The sequence below is a fragment of the Rhinolophus sinicus genome, chromosome 9 (genome assembly GCF_057876585.1).
Source record: "Rhinolophus sinicus isolate RSI-liver-muscle chromosome 9, RSI-T2T, whole genome shotgun sequence".
NCBI classification, from domain to species: Eukaryota; Metazoa; Chordata; class Mammalia; order Chiroptera; family Rhinolophidae; genus Rhinolophus; species Rhinolophus sinicus.
This window is the reverse complement of record NC_142509.1, coordinates 31,227,517-31,249,388: the sequence shown is the minus strand read 5'-3', so window position 1 is coordinate 31,249,388 and position 21,872 is coordinate 31,227,517. Positions and strand designations below refer to the sequence as shown.

The 21,872-nt window shown below is 46.1% G+C and overlaps 1 long non-coding RNA gene across 1 annotated transcript in view; it reads right to left on the bottom strand.

Annotated features, from left to right (window-relative positions):
- Positions 1 to 21,872, bottom strand: part of LOC148757330 (uncharacterized) — a 222,979-nt gene that overhangs the window by 167,385 nt on the left and 33,722 nt on the right. The window lies entirely within an intron of this gene.

Here is a 21,872-nt window from a genome sequence, read left to right as displayed (position 1 = left end):
CATGAAAAATAGAGGCTCTTTTTAAATGATTATTCAGTGTCTGGCACATAGTAAGGTCTCAACAAATGGAAGTTTCTGCTCTTGCTGTATGTAGGCATGCTGTTAACCGCCTCACATTAGGTTTCCTCAAAGCAGCCCCTGAGCTAAGGATAGTTTATCTGGAAGGTGATCCTGGGAAGCACCAGTAGAGACATCTAGAAGTAACAGCAATGGGAAAGACACCAATTTAAGGTGCTTATGGTAAAGCCTAGTTCTCCCCTTGAGTATGGGCAGGATTTAGTGAGTCATTCGCAGCGAACAAAGAGAAAGTGACAGTGTGTGATTTCTGAGACTAGTTCCTGAAAGGCACAACAGCTTCTATCTTGGTCTCCATTCCTCTTGGATCGCTCACTCTAGTGGGATCCAGCAACCATGGCAAGAGACACTTAAGCTAGCCTATGGAGAGGCCTATGTGGTGAGCAACTGAGGCCTCCTGCCAACAGCCATGGGACTCAGCTCGGAAGCAAATCCTCCAGCTCCAGCCATGATGTCAGATGACTGCAGTCCTGGCCAACATTTGATGGCACTCTCCTACGAGAACCTGGGCCAGACCCACCCAACTAAACCTGAACCACGTCTGAAATCCTACCCCACAGAAGCAGTGAAATTAGAGACGTTTATTGCTTTAAGCCACAACGTTTTGGGGTCATTTGTTAAGCAGCAATGGATAATTCATACACTGCATTGTGGAGTAGCTCTCCACAGGGGCTAAGTGAGAATTCAATCCTATGGGGAGCTCTGAGACACTATGTAGAACACACTTCAGAGTTATATACCCCCCACACACACAATGGGTGATGAAGCTGGAAATTTCTTCTTTAGAACCCCCACATCATTGGTAGGGGCTGTTCCTGGGGAGTTAGCTCCCCAACATTTCTAGCCTGCCCTTCACTGAGACCGAGAGAATGCCCTCAGGTGGAGAGTGCTGGGTGCTTGAAGTTGGCACCATAGGAATATGCTGGAATAGTGAGTGTTGAGGGGAAGTTGGTGGGGTACTGACATTGTCTGTTATACTGGTATGTGTTTCAGATTTTTCATAGATTCCCAAATCTCCCAGTTTCTTCCTTTTCTGTAAAAGAGAGCATTTAGAAGTATTTAAAATGGGTTCATTTGTCTACCTTTGGAGATGTTTCATAAAAACAAATCCACAAACCAGAAGGATTCATGGTTGGGGAAAGTAGAAGAGTGTCAGTTAAGTTTGTTTGTTTCTTTAATCAACTGACTGATTCGTAAAATAAAAGCCAAGTACACCATAGCACCTTATTCTGACATTGAATGTAACACAGTACAATTAGGCAACTGGGGGTCTCAGAAAATGGCCCCTTTATATTACCTCATAAAATATCGAATATCGAACTTTGTAAATTACATCAATGCTTTTGAACAAACATCGAGTTCTTTTTAATAAATAAAATGTTCAAAATTATTTCCTGGAAGTGCATTTTGGACATTAATAACTGGCTTCAAATGAAATTCCATTTCATAGCGATAAGCAAATGTAATTGCTGCAAACTCAAACAGTCTGCAAGGCTTACCTGCTCCAGAAAGGAAAGGAAATATTGAGCTAATGTAAGCCATCAAGATATATAACCTGCTACTTCTTGAATAAACCAAATTCCATCCCTAAACACAGAGAGCTCAGAAATTCAGACCCAAGGACATAAATATAAGGTATTTCCTGGAATTAGTTTCATATGTTTTAAACATTGCAGTTATCAATTGATCTGACACAACATCTTAGGCAGTTTTAAAATTACATATTGTGCATCAGAAAAATATACATTTTCGTGGCATCTGGTACGCTGCGTTATCAAAAGCACATAGTTATTTAAGAAAAAATCAGTATTTCCACATCATTAAAAAAAATAATAATTTCTATAGTATAAATCTTTGTTCTATTCCTTACACCAGAGGTCAGCAAACTGTGGCCTGTGGACCCAGTCTGGCCCAGCACTGCCTTTTGTATGGTTTTACAAAAAAAAAAAAAATGGTTGGAAAAAATTCAGAAGCCGAAGACTATTTTGTGACATGTGAAAATCACAGGAAATTCAAGTTTCAGTGTCTGTAAAGTTTGATTGGAGCTCAGCCATGCCTGTCATTTATATATTTGTCTATGGCTGCTTTCACTACAATGACAAAGCTGACCACGTGATCTGCAAAGTCTAAAATATTTACTATCTGGCCCTTTACCGAACACATTCACCGATTCCTGCTCTACACCATCTCCATCTCCACTCAACGGCGTTAAAAAGGGAAGTTTTGTTAGAGGCTCTTCTAACAAACATCAATCCATTATTGGCCTAAGGTACCACTCATAGCTCCAGGGTCTCCTGGAGACCTGTATCAGCCTAGTGAAGACAGGAGTGGTCATGGGATGAACAATATCCATGGAAACCCCCAACCTGAGTCACTGATGGTCAGACAAGCACAAATGATGTTGTTTCCCTCCCCCCTCCCCCCAGAGTTGATTTGTCTGAGTGAGCAAACTACATAAATTGCCTTCACTATCTACTTCATTTTAACCTCTGGAGACACCATGTGAGCAAGCAGGAAGGGCAACAGTGGTTGAGCTTAGAAGGTAGGGTGGGAAGCTAGTAAGGTGCAAATCCTTTGGCCTTCAAGATCTATTACAATCCCTTTTCTAATGATAAAAGTGAACTGGCATCTTAAGATAACTAACCATAGAGCTGGGAGGACTAAGGGCAGAGCTGGGCCCCTTGTTGACTCTCTAGTCCTGACTTCCTGTTAAAACTTTGTGGTAACTTCCGGGTGGGAGGGATTCAGAGAGAGAGAGAGGCCTGCTTGGGAAGGCTGTCTTTTTGGCAGGTGTGCCGCTGGTTGCAGCTCCGGCTAGAGATGTGCTTTTCTCACACTACTGTGTTGGTTTCCTTTCTTTTTCTTTTCCCGAATAAACCACTCTTTTAGTGGATTGTCTGGAGAGTGATTTTGGCCAGGCGACACTAAGCTTGGTAGGTCTAGTTTGGCCCCCACTCATCTGACGTCACTTTTGAAACTGATCCTATTATTTCAACTTTCTTTTTGAAAACCTGATTTTGAACTGGATAGACCTATGTGAGTTTATTTTAGAAAAATTATAAAACAACACAAATAGATTAAAAATTACATATGGGGAGATGAGGGTAAGGGGGATCGAATATATGGTGATGGAAGGAGAACTGACTCTGGGTGGTGGACACACAACGGGATTTATAGATGATGTAATACAGAATTGTACACCTGAAATCTATGTAATTTTACTAACAATTGTCACCCCAATAAATTTAATAAAATAAAATTTAAAAAAAATCAAAAACAAAAATTACATATGCTCCCCAACATCGATTACTGTTACTATTGTGTTGCCTTGTCTGCTAGGTATCTGTGGATGCAGGTGTGTGTTTTATAATTTGACGAGGACATTCTATATCAATCATGAATATCTACCTAGAGACCTTTCATTTATTTAACCATTTCCCCATTGCTGGACATTGCAGTTGTTTTTCAAAGAAAACAAACAGCCAGTGCAAAGTCCTCGAGGCATGTAGATGCCTGGAGGGTCTGAGGAGCAATAAGGAGGTCAGTGTGGCTGGAGCAGAGAGAGAGAAGTAGGAGACGAGTTGAGTTTTAAGGTGTTGGGTCGTAATACAAACTTAGCTTTTCATGTGGGTGAGGTGGGAATCACCAGAAGGTTTGGAACAAAAAAATGACACGGTTTTATGTTTTAACAGAATAATTCTAGTCTCTATGTTGAGAATAGACCTGAAAGGGAACACAGCTGGGAGCAGAAAGGTTAGTTAGGAGGCACTGGAATAATCTAGGGAGAAAATTATTCACTAGGGACTTGCCAGGTGATAGGAGTACAAAGAGTAAATGGTATATTTTGAATATATATCAGCGGGTTAGATACATAGATGCATAGATAGGTAGAGGGGTAGATGGGTGCATGGATGGATGATAGACGAATGGATGGATAGATGTATGTATGAAAGGATAAGCTAGGATAGGATAGGATATTTATAAGTAAATGTAGTACAATCTGAGGGAAGGCCAATGAGAATCTTAGCTTAACCTAGAGAGGGCAGACACAGCACATACCCTTTTCTCATTAAATGCAGTTTTCTAGAGTGACTTATTCTGTCCTCTCGACAATTCTGGAGGTGGATATTATCATACCCATTTTACAGAGAAGGAAACAGATTCAGAGAAGTTGCCACTCTTCTGAGGTCAAATCCATAGTAAGTATGGCAGCACCAGTATTCTGAAGCTCTACTCATTCCAACTCTCAGAACAAACACTATAACCTGAGAATTGGGAAGAATGTTCTCCAACCTCAAAGAAAATGTAAGGAAAGGAAAGGAAACATACAAAAAGGAGGGCTGGGAGAGCGAGAGAGGGAGGGAGGGAGGGAGGGAGAGAGACTGTGTGAGAGAGAGAGAGAGAGAGAGAGAGAGAGAAACAACTAGCCAGTTTCTTTATAAGGAATGGAAATGGGGGAAGGGGGTTACTAAACAGAGTCACTTGAAAGGAGACAAAGATCTTTTCATATAAGATGACTCAAAATGACAGAGTGGAGACTGTGCTTCCACACACGTCATGCCCTTTCTCCAAGGCCGCAGTTATTTATCTGCTTGAGCTCTTGTTTTTTCCCTTGCTTTAAAGTGAAGTGCGCAAACATTCTCACTTCAAAGGGAAAAATCCTCATAAATGTCATTTTACTGCCTCCCTAGAAGAATAGCATCAACAGACCCTGAAAGTGGGGCGGGGTGGAGGGACCTCAGGCACATCTGCGATTAAGAGGGAGAGCGATCACTGCTTACTTCCTAGGGAAGGGAGGGCAGCCTCGAATGAACCCAGCTGTGCACAGGCCTCTAGCAGTGAAGAGCATGGCACTGCCCAAGTTTAAATCCCAACTATGCCTCTTTTTAGCTAGACAAGTCTCAACAACTCTGAGCCTGGGTCTTTTTCATCTGTAAGATGGGCATGATTTAACAGTAACCACAGCAGAGGGTCATTCTGAGAATCTAAAAATTTAACAAATGAAAAGCACCCAGCACAGTGCCTGGCACGAGTCCTTAGTTGATATCAGCTACTGGTTTGGGGCATCTCTTGTATGGATGGAGCTGGATCTTATTGTCAAGCCACTAACTGTGATAGAAAGTGTGTTTGTGTGCGGGGGGCAGGGGTCTTCTAATATATGTGGACATTCCAGATGTAAATTATCGGGTGAGATGCAGGTCCCCAGATAAGAAACGGGAACTTGAAAGGTGGGCTGACACTGTTGACTGGAGACCCAACATTATTTCCACTCCCTTCTTCTTGGCTACCTCCCACTAGAGAGGCTAGAAAGTCACATACACACATTGCTAGCCTCCCTTGCAGCTATGGGACTAGTTCTGGTTCAGAAACAAAATGAAAGGTTGCTGGGGAGAATTTTGGAAACGTTATAGTTCAATGAAAAGAGACAGATGTAACTAGTAAAGCCTTTCCTGGTGCCCCCTTTCTGCTTCCCCTTCTGGAAATGCAGGAAGTGACCATCTTATGGCTATGAGGGAAAACCCAAGAGAATCACAACAGCTCCCAAGGCTTACTGACCCAATGCCAACAACCAGCTACTACCAGACTTCTTATTATTCCAGATTTAAGTCACTGGAATCAGGTTTTCTACTATTTGCAGTCATTTGCATTCTCACCTAATACTCAAGAGAAAGAAGTCCTCCCTCTTCTTAGGCCCAGATCCCAGGAATTTCAACTTCAAGCCACCTAGATGTACCTGAGGGTACTTCCAGCATGTGGGGAAATGCTTTACCAATACCCAGAAAAGAGGCAAAAAGACAACCACCCTAAAGATGCTTTAAGCCAAGGTGCACATAACAAAGATGGGGCAAGTTGTATGTGTGCTGTCTATGTCCTGTCCGTGTATCTTCCGGTGTCATCCCAGAGCTTTCAGGAAGTGGCTTTTAATGGCCTGGCCTGGTCTCTGACTTTCTATAGGGAATTAGTGGAGTTGTGACTCTACCTAGGCAAGGTTATTGGAGTGTGTAGACTGGCTGAGGGAAACTGGCATCTTGGGGAAAAGGAAATTTTGGCGTCCAGATCTTCCCTCTTCTTTGACACCATGATGGAATGGAGATTGATTCTATTCAGGGGACTGACAAGACCCTGAGAGAATCAGCAGAAATTTCCGAACAATTTCCTTCTTCCATTGGCTCAATTATACCAGGAACTTCACAGATTTCTGGGCACCTCAAGCCCATTTACATTGCTTGCTCAACCCAGTCCAAGCTCCCCTAAAGCTAAAACACACGTCTATTTTAGGTGAATTTCTTTACACTCATCTTATAGAGAAAATGCATTCTGCCATTACTGTCATTAAGCATTCATGCATGTGTGACTAATTAATTGACTGATGCCATTAACATTTATTGAGCACCTACTCTAGGCCAGAGTCACATGGAGTGGAATTTCAAGAATGACAAGTGAGACATTCTTGCTTCAGTAAGGACACACCATTCTGGATTCTATCCATTTCCTACACTAACACCATCCTGAAAACTCATGTGGAGAAACTTCCTCCCAACTTTTTCATTCCACAATTTATCACAATAAAAATCACAATTTCTATTGGTTTTGCTCCAAGAGAGTCTGGTTGCAGTTGTTCAAACAGTTTTGCTAAGTCACTCTGCAAATGCATTTTTAAAAATATGTTGGCAAGTACAGCGTTTTCATTGGAGAATTCTACATGACTTCATTATGTTTTTACAGAGAGCAGGGGTGTATAGAATGGGATATATCACAAAACCTTTATAGCAGCTTTGGAAGATGGGGGGCAAACTGCCTTGCTTAGGACACATGACCACACTACCACCTGGTGGTAATACTGCACCTGAGTACAGATGGTTGGGTTACCCCAAATCTAAATTTTTGGTTAAACTTATGAATTAGAAAGAGATTCTTCACGGATGAATCTGAAAGGGCCAAAGAACCCATATAGGACCATATCTCAGGGATGTGATTAAAAATCCAGATCCATACTCTCCAGTTTTGACCTCTACCAGCCATATTAATGGTTGTGAAGTGCTTTTCAGATGCTTCACTTGGGGTAGGCATTACTATTGCCTCCATTTCCCAGCTGAGAAAATATAGGCTCAAAGAGGTTATGGAACTGCTCAGAGTGTATAGTTAGCAACGTAGGGAAACCGGAATCCAAAGCCGCAGTTTCTCATGTTTCAACACAGACGTCCTGCATTCGGGAAGGGCATCGTTATAGATGCCATCTAAAGTTGGATATCAGCCGTACGGGTCAACGTTCTATCAGAGCCCATCGGGATTGAAGCAAGTAAATAGAATAAAGAAACAAATGGCATGTCACCATCACTGTGACCATATAGACTCCACATTGGTTGAGTGTACACAGGACAAGCTGGCAATGTCATAGGTCAGCTCAGATTCCCCAGAAGCAGAGCCTGAGACAAGGATTAAGGTGCAAATGATGTATCGAGAGTGCTCTCCAGAGAAACCTGTGCCAGTGCGGGAGAAGCAAGACGGGGTTGTGCAGGAAGCCGTGCAAGGACGTGGTCGCACATGGAGTCTAGCTTCCGCCTGATCCCACAGTGGCTCTGAACTGTTAACTGCATTGCAGAGTCATTCCACCTCGAGACAAGGAGGCCTGGTTTTTGGGCCCCAGGACAAGTCACTCGCTGGCTACGGGAACGTAACTCTGGAAAGGAACATAAACTCTCAGGCCCCTTCTCCAGTTGACCAAAAGCAATTATCCGAGGGACTGGAAGTATGAACCATTAATAGCAATAAGCACGACTGCCAGGAGATGGGCATACTGAACTGTCAAAAAGGACCCAAGGGGATCTGGTAGGGCACCGACAGCCTCCCCCTTTGTGCTCGTCTCCTACCACAACGGCTTCGACAGGATTCTTCAAATGTACCCACACGTGCCCACTCCAGGGCCTTTGTACTTGTGCTTGCCTCTGTCTGGACGTTGTTTTTGCTCACCTCTTTCAGTTCTCAGCCCAGATATCATTTTCTCAGTAAGACCTTCCCCAGCCACCCTATTTAAAACTGAAACCACACACACACACACACACACACACACACACACACACACACTCTATCCTCTTTCCAGCTTTCTTTTTCTCCGTCGCATTTATTACCATAGTATTAATGACTGTGATATTCTTTTCAGTACTTTTCTGTGTAGTCCAATTTTCCAGTGTGGCCACGTATAATATATTTTAGCAAGGGTGAAGTGCTTCATTTTACCTTGTTAAAACGTAAGAGTTGAAACATGAAGGAAGCTTTGGTGGGTTAATCAGTTCAACGATCATTGCCACAGCAGAATAGACAGACCACATACTAAATGCCCGCTGCGCGTGTCAAACCTGTGGTGTGACATAAAGGAAGATACACTCTTATGTTATACTGGGTTCAGGCCCGGGGTCTGCCATGTACCAGGGGCTCATTAAGAGTTTGAATATGTAAAGAGGAGAGGAAGGGAGGGAGAGCAGGAAGGAGGAAGAAAGAGATGGAGGAAGAGAGGGATGAAGGGAGAGAGGGTGAGAGATGGAGAAAGGGAAGGAGGGAGAAAGGAAGGAAGGAGGGAGGAAGGGACAGAGGGAGGGAGGGACTGAGGGAGGGAGGGAAGGAGGGAGGGAGGTAACCTGTTAATCAAAACATCCCCCTCTGCCATCACAGGGTCTGAAGGCTTCTGCCCCAGTTCCTGGGTGGGGTGAGGCTGCCAAGTGACACCAGTTCTTAGGCAGGGGACAACAGTCATCTGCTGAGCACTCACTGTGTGTCAGACCCGGATTAAGCAGCCTGCAGTCTGACTGTGCACCAGGGACGTCAACCACGTGAGCCTTGGGCTCGTCTGTGCAGCAGGAACTTCCCATGGGCACCACTCTCAGCATGCCTTAATCCACACCATAAACTGATGACACAGACGTTATTCCCTGCAGCTGAAAGGTGGAAACCCCAAGGCAACCAGAGGTTAAGTCACCGGCCCACAGCCACACACTTTGGGCAAAGACGAACTTCACCTGATTCTCCACCCATCTTTATTTTCACCTCCTCTACCTGCTCCTTCTGAAGGGGCATTTCGGTCTGATAATGAACCCAGGAAAGAGGGGAGATTCCAAGGCTGAGACACAAACACGTGGGACCTGAGCCCCTCTGGACCTGATTTTCTGTGCTCTCCTGGTAAGCAGCCGTCTTTGCACCTCTGGCCCCCTGGGAGTGAGATCTTCTATATTCAAGAGACTGTAGTTTACCCAAGGTCAGAGTAATTGTGCACGATGAATGGTGGAGCTCCGCGTGAAAGCCCTACACGAATGCTCCAAACCGACTTAGTCGTAATTTCATACTCCTCCCAGAACACTTAGAAGAGCAGGCTTTTATTTCCTCTCTGCACAGCTAAGAAATCAGAATCTTCAGCTCTGGAAAAGAGTTTTTAAACCCCTGACTCACAAACTGTTTTTCCAGGGCCAGTACCAGATACCACAGACAGGTCTGGCCCCTGTAGGTGAGAATGAAACGCAACATGACATAGGAAGAGGGGGCCTTTGTTGGGTGCTCGCCATGCAGCAAGCATTATTCCGCGACCATTACATGAATCAACGCCCTCGGTCCTCAAATCCGCTATGCAGTGAATCTCCATTTTACAGGCGAGGAAACTGAGGCACAGAGCGGCCAGATAAGTAGTTCAGGTCACACCGCTCGTAGACAGGGCAGCCACGATGTGAACCCTGGCAGTCTGGCTCCAGGTGTAGGTCTTAAGGAAGCGCTGTGTGGCGTCTTGTTTAAGGACAGACTCCAAACCTCCCCTGCCGTCACCAGTCAAATCAATCAGCTCTTAACTTGGTTGATAACGATGTAAAATGGTCCAGTTTTCTAATGTGGCCACGGGTAATACTCGTATATTTTAGCAAGAGGGAAATGCTTCACAAGCAGTGCCACCCCCGAGGCCACCACTGGAGTTGTCACCCCTCTGATGGTTCACATTGCATCACCCACCCGTCCCCAGCCCCAAGACACAACCAACCATTCCATAGGTTGCAGCCACACCCTCTTCCTTTCCTTTTTCCCAGGCGCACCATGCTTTTCCCTCCATGCCTTTGCACGTGCAGTGCCTATAGCCAAGTTCCACCCGCCCTTTGTTAACCAAATCGATTATGTCTCCCGACAAACAGCGGGATGGATGGATGAAGCACAATGTTAAATCCAAGTTCACTAGTTGAATATCCTGAGGTCCAGGTGTGGCCCTCATAAGGAGTTTTGTTTGGTCATGTGGTGCTTTTGAAAAACTGAATTAGTTGCCATATTTTTAAAAGTAGGAGATATCACATTTAAAAAATGTGGAGTTCTGGTGCCTCTTGAAAAGCCACAAGATCCGACAACGCTGACTTATAACCCTGCGAGGCAAGAGTGAGGGGACCTGGGCAGTGGCTGCTCCTTTGGAGGGGACCCGGGCTCTCCAGAGCGCCAAAGTCCTCTCCATCCTCTGTCCCCGCCACCTGGCTCATGTATCACACTCAGCTGGCCCCTGTAGGTCTGGGAATTTCAAGCCCTGCTCTAAAGGACATTCTGTGAAATAGGAGTTTGGGAGCAGAGAAAGGGCAGCCTTTGGGATGTGTTCTGAATCCCTCCTTTCCATTCGGACGCCTGTCCATCTGCCCTGCCCACTGCGAGATATAGTACATAATCAACCAGGCCATCGGTTCCAGAACGGCACTGATAGGGAAAGTCATATTCTGTTCACCCATGCACTTCATAAATATTTGTGGAGCCCCCACGATGTGCAAGACATTTGGTGGAATTGGCGTACGTCCCCAGGAAGCTGCCGGAAGGCAGTCACTTTTAAACTTTAACTCTTTATCTTTTCTCCCGAAGTCTTTAAAATGCAACTTTTCCTTGCTGCATCCAGGTTCCTACGGCTGAGGAATTCCATCTGTTGTAAATGGACCATAAAACGTCCCCCCCCCCTCCCGTGACTCCTGTGGCAGTTTGTGGGGATCCTGGACCCCGCCTTTCAGGTGCCCTGGGCATAGCTGACACACACCTCACTCTCCCGTGTGTCCAGCAGCAGCCCCAGCCCAGGTCTGGGCCTCCCCACCAGGCCTCATTACAGCAGCCCCTGACTGTGGACAACGTATGTGCCCCACGCCCCAAACCCAGACTGGCAACTTTTACTGGGGCTCAGGCTTTAACGGGATTTTAAAGAACTGTGGGTTTTCTGTGACACAGATCCAATGCCAATCCCTATAGGTAGCTGCGGGCACAGTCTGCAAAAAGAAAACTGTGGGTTCCCCAGAGAGACCTGCTCAGGCTCCTAGTGCCCCCCCACCCCCCCAGAAGGAGGCTGCTGGCGAGCAGCTGCTCCTGACCTTTGAACCTGTGCCTGTCAGCTTCCCAAGGGAGAGAGAGGACATTCATCAAGCCAACGTTATCCTGTCTGCACCGTCATGAGTACCCCAGCCAGCCAAATTCCATGGGCCTGCCTGTGATCTCCTCACGCCCTCGTTTGTTCTCATGGGGGACTAAGGCCTTTTAGGAACATGGACATGAAACAGCAGGGACCCTTTCTCAGTGGGAATAGGACGTGCCCTCCAATATAGTCGCAATACAGCCTACATTCTAGCTGGGTGGTGACTCTAGTAATCCAGACCATAGGTGCTCGCCATGGCAACCAGACCCAGACCTTTGTTTTTAACCTTGGTCTATATCCAAGAGAATGTGGGTATATTTGGGGAAGGGGTGGGACTGGTAGAGGAAGTCACTTCTGGATCACCGTCTCAATGCTCACCTTGAATCTCAGGCTCAGACCACAGCTCCATGAGGAAACGGGGATAATTCATGGCAGGAATGTTGGTGGCAAGGCCATGAACGGGCCTTTGGGGGCTTCTGGGGCCTCCCCTCCATTTCCCCCGTGATTGTGACATCATAAATACCATATAAGTTAAGCATGTAGGAGCTTCAAATTCCCGCCTGCCCTCTGCTTTCCCCAACCTCCTCTCCCAGGTACATGCACCGACCCAGGTTCTGGAAAGAGAAGGACGGCCAGTCTGGAGATTGGAATCCTTGACTCTGCCATTCCATGACTGTGTCGCCCTGGGAAACAGTCTTTATTTCTCTGGGCCTCAGTTTACCGATCTCCGAAAAGATACGTCATCAAAGAAGATAGACAAAAGGCAAATAAGCGTATGAAAAGATGTCTAACACCACATGTCATTAGGGAATTGCAACTTAAAGCAACAGTGAGGTACCGTGACACACCTATTAGGAGGGCCCAAATCCAAACCACTAGTAACACCAAATGCTGGTGAGACTGTGGAGCAGAAGGAACTCTCATTCCCAGCTGGTGGGAATGCAACATGGTGGAGCCACTTTGGAAAACAGTTTGGCGGGTTCATACGAAACTAAACATACTCGTCCCATACAATCCAGCAATCGTGGTCCTTGGTATTTACCCAAATGAGTTGAAAATGTATGTTCATACAAAAAGCTGCACATGGATGCTTCTAGCAGCTCTAACCACAACTGCCAAAACTTGGAAGCAACCAAGGCGCCCTTCAGTAGGTGAATGGATAAACAAACTGTGGTCCATCCAGGCAGTGGAATATTATGCAGCCCTAAAAAGAATGAGCTACCAAGCCCTGAAAAGACCTGGAGGAAAATTAAGGGCATATGCAGTGAGAGAAGCCAATCTGAAAAGGCTACATAGTGGATGTTTCCAATTATATGACATTCTGGAAAAGGCAAAACTATGGAGACAATAAAAAGATCAGTGGTTGCCGGGGTTCATGAGGAAGGGAGGGAGGACAGGCAGGGCACAGAGGATTTTCAGGGCAGTCAGACTATTCTGTAGATACTACAAAACCCACAGAATACACAACATCAAAAATGCACTGTAATATAAACTGTGGACTCTGGGTGATAATGGTGTGTCAATGTACCTTCATCAATTGTCACCAAGGTCCCACTCTGGTGGGGGTGTTGACAGTGGGGGAGGCTACGTACATGTGGGGTCAGGGGGTCTGTGGGATATCTCTGTACTTTATGCTCATTTTTGTGAACCTAAAACTGCTCTAACAACAAAAAAAAGAAAATACAGTTTACTAACTAAAAAAACTAAAAAAAAAAAAAAATCACAACCTTGTGAACATGCTGCTAGAGCTTCTCCCAGGGTCTTGGAAGCAGTCTGTGCAGGTGAGAAATCCTGAAGCTTAAGTGTCATTAGCGGAGAACAAGTATAACGGAATCAAACAGGTCTGGGAGCCAACCTGACTGGTGTTTAATAAATAGGTACGGCGACCACAGGGAAAGGCAGACATGCGCAGGTACCTCGGACCTGTGAGCATGCAACAAGCCTTGCGTAAGTTAGCGTGTTCACAGAGGGTGTGGAGAAGACCAGCTATTCATGGAATCACAGAGACACAGGATGCTAAAAACAGCTACTCCTGTCATTACTAGCATTTGCTGGGCTTCTCCGACAGACCAGGCAGTGCCAAGCGCTTAACAGCATATTTTTTTTTAATCTTCGTAGCAACCCTATTATTATGACCACTTTAGAGATGAAGAAACTGAGGTTCAGAGAAGTGAAATGAATTAACAGAGTCTTCTTTACAGTCCGTGAATCTGGGATTCAAAGGATGGTGCACCCGGCCCCACTGAATCATGCGGCCTTAATCCAGGCCTTCGGGCGATATATTTTACCCTCTGTCTTTTTTATTGTTTGCATGATGATGTCCTATACCTGCCTTGAAGTCTTTCCTGAGGTTGTGCACAGAAAACGCAAAGCAAGATCATGAAACAGAGAGCTCCTTTGAATTGGGACGTGCTACCTGTATGTGTCAGGGTCTATTCAGAAACTAGAAACCACTAAACGTCTTTCAAACAGAGGGAGCTTAATAGAGGGAATTGACTACCCAGATGATAGAAGGGCTGAGAAGCCAACAGGAAATGGTGACGCAACCCAGAGGCTGGCAAGAGCAAGGAGCTGCTACTCCCCTGGGGCTGGAGGGACAAGACAAGGTAGTTTTTCCAGAGCCAGCAGTCAGGGCATCCAATAGATGCTAGAGCGCTGGGAGGGCTGCCCACGGAGCCAATAGAGGAAGGAGTCATGCTGGGGAGACCTGAGGCCAGAGAGAAGAGGCAGCAGCTGCAGGAGATGCGCCCAGAAGCGAGAGGAGTAGCAAAGCCCTCCTTTCTCCCACTCTCCAGACTTCCAGCATCCCTCCCCTTGGCCAACCCTTTCCAGGGGGCTGGGAAACAGCACAGCACAGAGCGGAAAGCAGCAGCAGATTTGAAGGCAAGCTGGCCGGTCACTACGCCCCATATATGCAAGATACTGTTATTACAGGAGACAAGTGCAGGCTCCTGGTTGACAAGAACAGGATGTCTAGACACCGGATTCCAAAATATCACTCAATCTTTCTTTTCCCACATGGCCAGAACAGGTGAGAGCAGCGTGAAAAGACTCACCAGGAGGTCCTACCTTTCTGGATAAAATCTTGACTGTACTGAAAAGATGGGGGTGGAAGACTAGATAAGGAAAAAGGAGGTGGATCGCTTATACAATCTCTTCTGCCCCAAACCAAGCTGCAGAGGAACAGGCCCCCAAGGGCAGGGTTTATTTCCATCCTAAAATAGAGAGAAAGGAGTCTCAGGATGGAGGGAAGTGACGTGCCCCCTCTGAAGGGCCTCTGGTTCAGAGGCATGTAGAGCTCAGACCCAGAGTCCAGAAACGACACTATCTTTCTGGCTCCCTCGATCCATCAGAAACTGACAGTCTCCCTGTCCAGCAGTCAGCGGGCCAGCAGTGGCCCTGGCTGCCTGCTGCTGCAGGGTTTCCATGGGAGGGAGCACACAGCCCCAGCCCGAATCCACTAGGCCCACTTCTCTCCTCATCAATGCCAAAGGCGGTTCCAGAGACGTGCTCTGGGCCTTTGAGTATCACTGCTCCTCCGGGCGTGGTGCGTGGTGCGTGGTGCCTGCAAATGGCTCCTGAGCCTAGCCCTGTCTGCCCCCATTGGCTTGCGAGCCCCTACGGTGCAAGCTATAGCCACATTCAGCTCCCTGGGGTGCGTGCCCTCCCTTCCCTGGGCCTGGAACACCCAACAACTCCTTTTCGTTTGCTTAGCACCGACCCAGCTCTTTCTCAGAAAGTATCACTTCCTCAGGTGAGTTCTCTCTGACCCCCACCCGCCAAAGTGCTCTGTCAGCATCCAGTCATGTTCCCCATGATTTCCCCTCCTGCTTCACTGCTCCAGGACAACGTCCCATCCATCACTGCCACCATCCCAGTCCAGGCCACCATCCCATCTTCCTCCGGGAGGCCTGCACCAGCTGCTTCACTGGCGTCCGCGCTTTTGCTCTACCAGTCTCTCCCCCCAATCTTTTCCCCCCACATGGCAATCCGGGGATCTTTCCAAAATGTACATCTAAAGGTAAATCTTAAGTCCTCTTTGTGTCTTTCTATTGGCTTCAGCATAGCATCCAAACTCCTTAGTGTTACATTAGAAAAGAAAAACCTGCTGGACCTGGTTTCTGCTCACTTCACAAACCTGCAGATGCCAAAGGTGTAGGAGATTGGAATGAAGGAAACTCACCTTTGCCACATGACTGCCTCACGCTGAGTACTGTGCTAGGTGCTTCACACTTACTCTGATCCTGGCATGTCCCCTATACATTGCTTGTTTACCTATCGGTCTGAGGTCTTGGGCTTAAAACATTTTTGGTTGCTGTTTGATAGTTTGATATCCTTTTCAGAAAACAGAGTGTCACCCAGGACTGTTCCGTGGAAGGTTCAAACAGATTTCTTTCTCACTGATGACAATGTTCGTTTCTCAATCCGCAGACTACAGGCCATTTGTCCTACGGCCACTACACTCCAGGTGTCGGACAGCCCAGCGCTTCCACTAAAAGACGCTGAAGGCACCACGCTCCCCACTCAAATGTGAAGTCAGACTCTCCAGGCATCTCCAGGCTGGGCTGCCTATAGCTCTTCTCACTGAGGAAACGTCAGAGCAGCCTGGTCGTCCCCCCTCCCCCAGCCATGTCCAAGGACAGAATCCAGCCAGGGGCCTTAAGCAGGCAGAAATATTTATGCTGCATCCAGAAAACCCAACCTAAGAGACAGAGCTGATGCCACTTGAAAGGGATTGGGGTGGAATCCCCCGAGATTAAGGAAATGACAGTGACCAAACTGCAAAGGGGAAAGGGCGAGAAGACGTGGAGATTAAAGCAGCTGGGCCATCTGTTATTTTGATTTGTGCTCCTTTTTATGAGTATTATTTCAAAGGAAATTAAAGGAATGAATTAAGACTTCATTAGACAACTCCAGGAATATTAATCCATCTTCCATTTGCATGGAAACTCACCATTCTCTCCAGGGCTGGGGTGATGGAAAGAGAAAGCTATTGATCTGTTTCTGTCTCCTTTCCCTGTGCCCCCTGACTCTGGCCTCTGGCCACTTTCTCTTTCATGCCTTTGTTTGACACATAGGAAAGAATCATGAGGTGTTGAGTATCATTAACTTCCAAACACCTATGAAATCAGTAGGAAAGTGCAAACATTGCGGACCCCGACTGTCTCGCAAATGATCTGTCCTTAAGTCCTCCCCTTTGGAGATGAAAAGAAAGAGCTTGGCAGGCTGACAGTCCCAGGGAGAGAGGACTGAACAAACAGGAGGGGGACACACCGAATAAATGAGAATATGATTGACTTCTTACCTCGGTCCAGCTCACACATGGTTCTGAGCATTTAATAAACAGGTTGACACTCCGAGTTCCCCTCATTAGGGGAGCGTGGAGACGTGGCCCATCATAAATCAGAAGGCCAGGTTATCAAAGCTTGTGATCTCTAACTGTGTCAGGGCGCCCTCCTGTCTGCTCAAATGGAGGCAGCAACCTACAAGCTGCAAAGAATTAGCCACTGCTCGGTGATTGAATACACATACCCCTGGAGGAGGCGGGTGGCTGGGCCAGGCAGGGAAAGGTTGCCCAGGTACCCAGGACACGCACAGCTGTCTCAGGGGTGCGTGGTACCTGGGAGATAAGGGAGAGGGATGAACCGAGTGAGGACCAAGAAACAGGCCTATGCGACTGGAGGCCATGAAGGGAAATTGCTCTGGAATGTCAGGATCTCCAAGCTGGAAGGGGTGCTGGAAAGCCTGTAACCCTGTGGTTTCCCCAGCCTAGCTTCACATCAAAGTCTAGCGGAAAACTGTTTGGAAATTGCTAATAAAGACACATCTTTCCTAGGACTCAGAAACTGCATCCGAGAGAAATGAATGCATAGGTCCACAACAAAGATTGGCAAGCAAAGGTTCACAGCAGCTTGACTCAATAAGAGCCTCCCACTGGAACCAACCCAACTATCCTTCAATGGGCGAATGGATAAAACACACTATGGTACATCCATTCAATGGAATACTACTCAGCAACAAAAAGAAATGAGCTCCTGATGGGTGCAACGATATGGAGGCATCAGAGAGCTCTAATGATGAGTGAAAAAAGCCAGGCACAGGAAAGTACCTACAGAGTGATTCCATTGTCTGAAGTTCAAAGACAGGCAACAGTAATCTACGGCAGTAAGTCAGCACAGTGGGGATAGGACAACACGATTTGGGGCATAAGGGAACCTTCTCCAGAGCGCTCTTCCTCCAAATTCTGGTAACACTCCCTCTTTCTTCGGGTCTAGAGGTTGTAAAAGCCCATTATTGGTAGCTCCCAGATACTGTACTACCCTTTACGCCCCCCAACCCCCTACCCACACCCTGTCTTAGCCCCTTTATGAAACCCCTCAAATTATCCTCATCAGAGTGTGCTCCTCTGTTTCTGGATGGAACCCTGATAAATAGGCCACTTCATCTCCTGCAGCTAAGTGCTCAGTAAGTATCAATAAAGAACTGCTACATTAATTAAGTAATTAAAGAGTGAGACTCTCCCCAGGAGATTTGGGGTTAGAAGTCAAAGATAAATCTCAGAACTTATCTTCTTTTAAAAGATTCCCCCAGTGATTCTAGAACAGTACCCCCAGGTATTAATGGGGAAACTGAGGCCCAGGGCGGGGAAACCACTTTTTCAGGGTCTCACCATTGTGAGGAGCAGCCTGGGGCTCAGGAAGCATCCAGTCTTGACACGGATTGTTCATGCCTTTGTCCCTGGTTACTTTTCCTTGCACTATTTCTCCCCTAACACTGCCAGTGTCTTGGGGCATAAGGCAGATTCTGACGTCCACACTTGCTGGATGTTTACGAGGAACCTTTTATCTGTGAGATTCACATTCATTGACACATGGCTCTAAATGTTCAGGGGCGGAGGGGCAGCCCCACAGAGGGACTCCGACCGGAGGAGAGGTATTTCTGGCTCAGTCCTAAGTTCCAGCACATCCGAACTCCTTGGCCTATGAAGATTGTTTCCTTGTCTGGAAATTGGAGACAATAGGCCTCCGTGAGACGATGTGTATAAAGCGTGGCCAAGTGCCGGCACCGAGTGAGATTTCAGAGTGTGCTGGGGACGGCTAAGGCTCTCTCTCCAGCCCAGGTCCCTGCCTTCCGTGTTCTACAAGCCCGAGTTCCCAATGTGACGGAGCCAAGACAGCACGAATGTAAAAGAATCAGAGATTCAGCATGAATTCCTCTCTATCTTCTCAGCTAAAATACGAGCTGTCGAGAAGCCAGCCCCAAACCACGAAGATCCAGGCTGTAGTTAAATTGCTTAAATAGGTTTAAACTTGCCAGCGAAAAAAATCCGCATTCCTTTGTGAGCTTAAGAGAACAAGGCTTGCTCCGGGTTTTCTCAAAAGAGCGGAATTAGGAGGTCATGTTTTGTCTTCTTCCTTCACACACAGATTAGATTCTTTAACACTAGGGAATGTTCAGAGTTTTCACTCAGAAAGAGTGAGCTGGCTGAGGGGAAAAAAAAAAAAGAAAACAGAAGACCACTTCTGTCTCTCTGTCTCTCAATAAGTTAGGGGTACTTTGGAGACGCAGACACTGATTAATCGGAAAGAAAACAAAAGCGTGTGCTTCTAGTACGGCTTATAATTTAGACCCAAGGGAGGTCCAAAGGGCTGAAGACAAGGGAACGCTCTCTTGAAGAGAGACGTAAATGCAATGGCTCCAATACCTCCAAACTCTGAGACTCAAGCTCCTCGTCTGTAAAATGGGGATATTTTCAGTACCTACCTCATGAGGTCATGGTCAAGACTGAACAATACACACAATTGTAGTAGTAACTATTGACAACGAACAAGTTTGTCTGGTACTTTTTTCAGCTAACACTCTCTGTTGTTGTGCACTGTCTCCAAGGAAAACTGTTGTAATTTTTTTTTTTCAAATCAGTCAATATTGTTTACTGTAGAAAATTTGAACAGTATATAAAAGGACAGTGAAGAACGTAAAAATCTCCTGAAAGTCTCCAGCATCCTAAAATAGCTACCATTTTCATTTGGTCTTTTCATGCATCTCTTTATGCGTGTTATGCCGCTTTTAAAAATCCGACCCAGGGTTGTTGGGGTCAGCTATGAATTTTTGAATTTTAATCCAGCGATGGCACTTCCGGTCATGTGGCTCAGACAAGCGTTTCAACCTCTCTGGGCCTCAGTGCCTTCATCTATACAATGTTGTATTCATTCCCTAAGGCTGCTGTAACAAATCACCACAAACTAGGTGGCTTCAAACAACAGACATCTATCCTCTCTCAGTTGTGGGGGCCAGAAATCCTAAGTCAAGGGGGGTTCCTTCTGGAGGCTCTGAGGGAAACCTGTTCAATGCCCCTCCTAGGTTCTGGCGGCTGCTAGCAATCCTTGGCGTTCTTTGGCTGTAGACACCTGACTGGAATCTCTGCCTCAGTCTTCTCATGGTCTTCACCTCCATGCCTTGTTTTCTCTTCTCATCAGGGCACTTGTCATAGGACTTAGGGCACATCCACATCCTCCAAAATGATCTCATCTCTAGATCCCTGACTGAATTCCATCTGCAAAGACTCTTTTTCCAAATAAGGTCACCTTCACAGGTTCCAGGTGGACATATCTTTTGGGGGACCACCATTCAATCTATAACAAATGGGTATAAGAAAAGGTGCCTCCTAGCGTTACTGTGATAAACAAATTCAATGGGATAATACACTTGTATGTGCCATTCTTGGCACATGATAAATGATCAATAAATCCTGTGTATTAATACTCTTATCTGAAGGCCATTGCTTCTTCAACTCCTTTCTGGAGGAATAAAGTAAGACATAAGTAAACAAATCTAAATGAATAATTTTGAAGTTCAGATGGGTGCCAAAAATGTGGTTTTCTTGAATTCTCCATGAGCTCTCACTGGAGTCTTAAAGAGGAGCGTTTTGATATATTTATGTTCTGATTTTTTCCCCTCTCTCTCATGCCTATAGTTTCTTTCTTCTCTCTGGCTTTCCTTCTTACTGGCAGAGCTCAGCAGGTTAGTCACTTTACTTGGATAAAACAATGCTTCACAATGTGTAGATTCAATTAAATCAATTAGGTGAATTACATTTTATTTAGAATGAAAAAGTTACCATTTATTTCAATAGGTAGCTTTTCATACTTTCGTGACATTGAGGTTAAATAGAAATTCTTTACAGCTTCATTATGCTAAAGCACAGAGTTGTTCTGATTTTCTTTTTTAAACCTGATAAATGAAAATCAAGACTTACGAAAGAGCTGAATGAGAAGCAACTATTCACAAAAAGATTTGTCCTTGGCCACTAGATGCTCCTGATGCGTTTCTGGTGACTTGATTTATAAGAGGTGAGTAATAATAGAACATGAAAAACAATAGAGTGAGAGTCCAGAGAAGTGAGTTTTCCTCTGGGCTATGTTAGCCTCTAGCTGTGTGGCATCTGCTGTTAAAGTAACCTCTCTGTGCTTTGATTTTCCTACTGTAAAATGAGGGATAGTTGGACGACATGACTGCTAAGATGTCTCCCAGCTTTGACCTTCTAGAGCGCCTCAGCCAAATGCTAACACTTCCCCATTCATCCTTCTAAAGAGTTAACTTCAATCCCTTCACCAGTGACCATTAGAATCGGAAGCATTAGAGTTGAAGTCAGCAAGTTTTCTGCAGTTGAAAACACATAATGGCGTTTGTTGACTTGGAATCTTCCAGGGTTTCTGATCTAAGAACACAGTGTTCTGAAGTGAATGAGCAAGACAGGAAATAAACCACCCAACACAGGAAGCTGAATAACGGTCGCACAACAATACATTCAGTCCCAAGGCTGTGCGTCCACTTGTCTAGTGGCAGGATCCGAGGGGAAGTCCAAGAGTGAAATCGCAAGAAGAACCGCTGTGGACAGAAGATTTGACTTTCCTCATGAAGAAGAGTCGCTTAGACAAGAACCACATTTTCTGATTCCTGGTTCCTCCCACTACATCGTATACAGCACTGGTCCTCGGCAAGAACTCACTGACGCACTGACGGTCAGCTATTCAGGAGGGAGAGGGGACAGGTTTGTCCTCTAGAGAACACTGACCATGGAGAGGAATCTCCATGAACTCAGCAGGAAATGTGGACGGGGACGACTGACTCCATCATGGATCCAGCAAGCCGCTGCCCGAGCTCCCTATGCTCTGTTACCCCACAGTTCGCCACTTACCTTGTCCCTCTCGGGTTGTAGTGTCACCACGGTCATTATCACCATCGTCGTCACCATTATCATTTTCTTCTTTTTCATTATTATCTCCTTCTTCCTTCTCTTTCTCCGTCTCCTTCTTCCTCTTCTTCTCTTCCTTCTCCTTCTTTCCTCTCCCCCCATCACCATCATCTTCACTGCCTTCATCAGCAGCAGCCGCCGCCA